We start from the raw sequence: 5,462 nt of genomic DNA, 5'->3' as shown, positions 1-5,462 counted from the left end.
CTCTCTCTCTCTCTCTCTCTCTCTCTCTCTCTTTTCCTCTCTTTTTCTTTCTCTCTTTGGAGAAAGAGAGAGCCACGTTTTCTTTAAAAAGCCACTTAAAATTCAAATGAATGCAGTGGTTCCTATAAAAAGTGACCTGAGCTGTCATTCATTTCATAATCGAATTTAAAAAGTTACGCTATACTTCTTGCATATATTTTGAGTTAATTACATTTTAATAGCACTACGTGGGTTAGATACGTGCTTACAATTAACCGTAAATAATGCAGAACCGTCGAGTTGGTATAAAGCTTTCCGTTCGAATTTAAATCAGAGTAAATTATCATGTAATTCTAGGAGATAGAAGATAATTCGTAACATATAGATCAAAATCACTTCGTCTTTTATACCAATATAACGTATAGGATTTTAACTAGATGTTAAATAGCGTAGCAAAGCATTAGAACGATTTCGTATTGAAATTTAATTTATATTACTCTTCCTGGCTAGTAGAAGAACGTTTATTTTATTCTCATCGTTAACATCAATGAAACATAGAACACAACTCGATACTTTGTTTCGTATATTTTCATCATGGTAGGATATGCAGTAGTACTGTGAGGACAATATGTAATTACGAGGTATGTCGATCGATGTGACAACGCAATGTAAGCTATTTGATAATGATGGTTGACCGATAACAATTGTTTCGACGAATTGAATAGATATAATTAAATAATTCGAAACGAGCAAAGCAAAAACGAATTGATTTAAAAATAGGTCTTTGTATTTAGCATCATCAGCTTTTGAAATAGCTATCTGTTTCAATTTGTTATTTATTCTTTTTTCTTTCATATAGGTCAATCTTCAGATCTTTCCTTTTTCGTTCGAGCGATCCTCTTATTTGTCACTTCGACACGTCGCTTACGTCCAGTCGTTGAACGAGTGATGGATCCAGCTACGGTTTCGAGCTGCTCTAGGAACGATCCTTATATGATCTAAAACTTGCTCGAAGAGTTGCAGAGAGGTCAGTAGCCCTCGTAGAGGTTCGTATATAATCTTCTTAGAAATACGTGATACATTCTTTATTCTTTTTTTCCTAAGAATTTTTATATTAAGATATAATGTGCGATGTGACTTAATGATAAAGGAGATTCATCTAAAAAAAAAAAAAAAAGATTAGAAATAAATTAAAACGATAGCCAACGTTATTTTATGAAATTTTATATTATAGTCTTTAATTGATAATTTTTTTTTAAATCTACACAAATATTTATCATTGTCTATGGAGTCAGACGAGCACTTCCTATTCCTCGTCCATAAATGTGATTACTTCTGCATCTATAAATTAGAACCTTTTTTAAGATCATATATCACGAGATCTGAAAAAAATATGTTACCGATAAATGCCATTCTTGGTCACAATTATCATGCGTATATTATGCATCGTGTAATGTCTATTTTCAGAATTAATTAATACGAACGAATCGTCAATTAATAGAATATTATTTCATCGATCATTGTTGTAGCACACGTGGCAAAAATGACAAAAATAATTCTAGAGTAAACGAACGAAAATGTGTCTGTATGAAGAAACAGAAAAAAAAAAAAGAAAAAGGAAAAAGGAAAATAATAATGTTTTATCATTGGAGATAAATTTATTTTCTAGAGAAATTACCTCTTTTGTATCGTAATTATAGGTTTACCAGGCTGTATAATATGTGCTATATGAACGGTCCGTCGAGCAGAGTTCGGCTTTAATTACTGGCCCTGATAATTATAAATGGAAAGACCACGGCGAATTGCGGTGCACGTTCGCTCGGCATAAACTTCGCTACACTTTGCATTATGAAGCGATGTTTGGGGGCGCGCAAACCGTGTTTCTTTGTCAAGGAGGATTTGAATCGACGTTCATTCTCGCTAACAAAAGCCTTCGCATATGCACGCGTAGTAGGAGCATTATTATCCTCATTGACAGGCCGGCGTGAATCGGAAACCGGATTTTAATCCGGCGTGACGCTCTGACGAGACGCTGACACGAGAATTCGTTCGAACAATTCGCGTGGTAGGAACCCTTTGCGTGATTATAAAAGCCTGAAAATTAGCATAAGCGCCACCGTAGACGTTTCGAATGTATACGTCGTATACGTTTGATAGATACAAAATGCTACGGATGATACGTTCATATACTATACGTGTATAAACGTACGTATATGAAGATATACATGTATATACGTACATATACATCTACATTACATTTATGTGGTCTCTGTATTCTGAAATAAGAAGCGTGCGAAAGTTTTGATAGACGTCTCTTGTAAGTCGATTCTTCGCTAATACCAGATTTCAACGCCACGCACATCGCACCCTTCGCAACGCGTCTCATCGATTTCGAATGTTCGCATTGCTTTTAAGTTGGACGGAAGTGAAAGAAGAAAAGTATATTCACGCGATTGTGCTGTTCTCTAGATTGGAGGCTATCGGCCTTGACGGGAGCCACGCAGTCTGGAGCGATCATCTATAGATAGGATGAAACGATGGATGGTGTATGGTAGGAAGTCTTTGGCGAAGAGAAAGAAAGAGAGAAGTAAGAATGAAGAGCAAAAAGCTGTTCTGGTCTGTGCAATTATCATCGATATAGACCAGGAAGAAGACAAAAAGAATGCGAGAAAGAGAAAGAGAAAGAGAAACAGAAAGAGAAAGAGAGAACAGACGTCTCTTCGAATAGGTCGAACATAGCTCGACCAGTCGGTCCAGATGGTGCCAGAAGGAGGCTTAAGTCCCGTACAGTTTGCTGGAGCACGCACAGAGTTGCTACTGTGAGCTCGATACGATCGTAATTCCGCCTTAATTCCGATTTATCGTGGCGCGCCGGATAGGAACGTATGGCACTCGTGCCTTTTTTTCGAGACGCAAGTAATAGCATCGAAGGTGCGCCGGTCACGTTCGTTATATCAATGGGACGTTCTACGTTTCGCCAAAAGAATCGTGACATCCGGCAAGGAGTGAGGGATACCGCGAACTCGCGACTTCTTACGAGCTCCAGGAGAAAACGCGAATGCAAACGTCTTTTGTGCAGTCTCTTCCAAGGACATCCGTTCTAGTCTTCTTTTTCTTTTTCTTTTTCTTTTTTTTTTCTTCATCGTCGTTTTGCTTCTTTTCGATGACCTCTCAGTCGTCATGAGATTATAACAGGCTCGAAGGGATCATACGAAATTCTCCAAAATACCGTGCCAGAGTCAGAGCACTATTTCATTTGGTAAAAGCGTCATTAACTCGTAGTTATAAAAGCGATGTAAAATATATTACGAGCTGTAAGTGGATCGGAGCTATTTCCAGCTCTTTCTCTCTCTCTCTCTCTCTCTCTCTCTCTCTCTCTCTCTCTCTCTCTCTCTCTCTCTCTCTTTCTCTTTTTCACTTTCGAAATGAATTAAACGCGATCGAAGCGTTTTACGGGAAAAAGCTAGCAATTGGCAGGACACGAAGGTTACCCGATCGAAAGCTTTTCTAAAAGCGTTCCAAAAATTCTGATGCTGTAAAAATAAAAAAATAAAATATACATACATATATATATATATATATATATATATGTATTGAAAGAAAAAAGATAAAAAAGGAAAAGGAAGGAAGCAGTGGAATTTAATATGGGTGCGGTTTGTTAGAGCGAATGGAGAGCTTAAATAGAATTTCCGTTACATGAGGATTCAACGAGCTTTTTAACCTTAAATGGGACGCGGCCGAGCTCTCGCGCCAAATCGGATTCCTGTTTTTTCTTCGTTACCGAGGAGTAGTACAAATGAGCCACTCGCCACGTTTTACGACGCAAAACAACGAAAACGACTCGTTTCCTCTCTTCTCTCTCTCTCTCTCTCTCTCTCTCTCTCTCTCTCTCTCTCTCTCTCTCTTTCCCTATCTATCTCCGCTTCTTTTTTTCGTACAACCGTTTGATTCGCAACGCTGATCTCTTTTCTTCTTCTTCTTCTTCTTCTTTTTCTTTTTCTTCTTTCTCTACTACTTCCTCTGAATTCTTTTTTTCTTCCTTTTTACGTTTATCTCGCGAACACGCTTCGATGGACGAGGTCCAGCTTGCGTTTTTAAATCGTCCAGCGAAACTTTATTTGCAGACGTTTCGTGGAAAACGAGCTCTTCGTAAACGTCCATTGGGATGCATCGAGCTATTCTAGAATCAGACTTGAATTTTTGAAAAATGTCGTCTACGGCACGTATCACATACTTCTCCCATATACGTATTTACATAGATATACGTCCAACATGAAATTTTCTAGTGCTCCCGGCAGTTATGACAGATTATCCGTTAACTCTTTTTCTTCTTCTTCTTCGTTTTATTTATATTTGATTTATTTTCTTTCTCGTACTAACTCTGTCGTCTGTCCGCGAGCAAAACGACACGCTGGTTCGACAGCTGCCGACGAATTTTCAGTTATTACTCATTCATCGGATAGACGTATTACGATCGATGCGTTCACATATCTCTATAGCCGGCAAATGGACCGTCATGGAAATGGATCGTAAACGTTATACCACGTCAAATGCTTTTCAAGCGACCACTTCCTAGGCGGAGCATTAATATTAATGGACCGTAAATCAGAATACGCGTGGACAGAAAAGTAATTAGAAACGCGTACTACATTAGACAAATACGAATCGTGAGGATGAGCTTCCTCGTCGTTCACAAACTCGTGTTTTCGATCAGTCATAGACGAACACTTTGGAACATCGATAATATCGATAGTATCGTTGCACCGTCACAGGATTTCTCAATGAACGATTATTCTCGGAAAATTACAAGCGTATTTTTTATTTGTTAAACGAGAAAGACAAGCGAAGAAGAAGAAGAAGAAGAAGTGGAAACATCGACGAGTCTCTTTATATAGTTTATACTAATTTTTGTTAATCTTTTTTGTGGTCTAGATGTTAACCTTTTTCAGTCTTAGACGTTCGTCTAATTTATTATTGTAAGAATCGTAAGACAGCGATAATTTTTCAATGTAAATCTTCGAACTGAGAATGAACGAGACTGAGAGAGAAAGAAAAGGAGAAAGAGAAAGAGACGAAGAGAGAAAGAGAGAGAGAGAGAGAGAGAGAGAGAGAGAGAGAGAGAGAGAGGAAATAACATAAGGGTGGTTTTTTAAATTTCGAAGATCTCGATCTTTCGCGAGAAAAGCCGTATAAAGAGAGACAAGTAGTAAAGAGAATACGAAAAAGAAAAAGAGTGAGCGATTCGCAAGCTGTTTACAAAACAAGGAGACCTTCGTTGGATGGACGATGAATCTGCAATGGCTTCCGGTTGCTCTTTTTCTGGTCCACGAAGAAAGATAAAGAGAAGGAAAGAGAGAGAGAGAGAGAGAGAGAGAGAGAGAGAGAGAGAGAGAGAGAGAGAGAGAGAGAGAGAGAGAGAGAGAGATAGAAAGAAAAGACGAAGGACGTAAACGGTGGAACGACGAACGGGCGAGATCGACCGA

This window comes from Vespula pensylvanica, chromosome 3 (genome assembly GCF_014466175.1).
Source record: "Vespula pensylvanica isolate Volc-1 chromosome 3, ASM1446617v1, whole genome shotgun sequence".
Lineage (NCBI taxonomy): Eukaryota > Metazoa > Arthropoda > Insecta > Hymenoptera > Vespidae > Vespula > Vespula pensylvanica.
The sequence above is the reverse complement of the archived record's forward strand: the minus strand, read 5'-3'. Positions refer to the sequence as shown.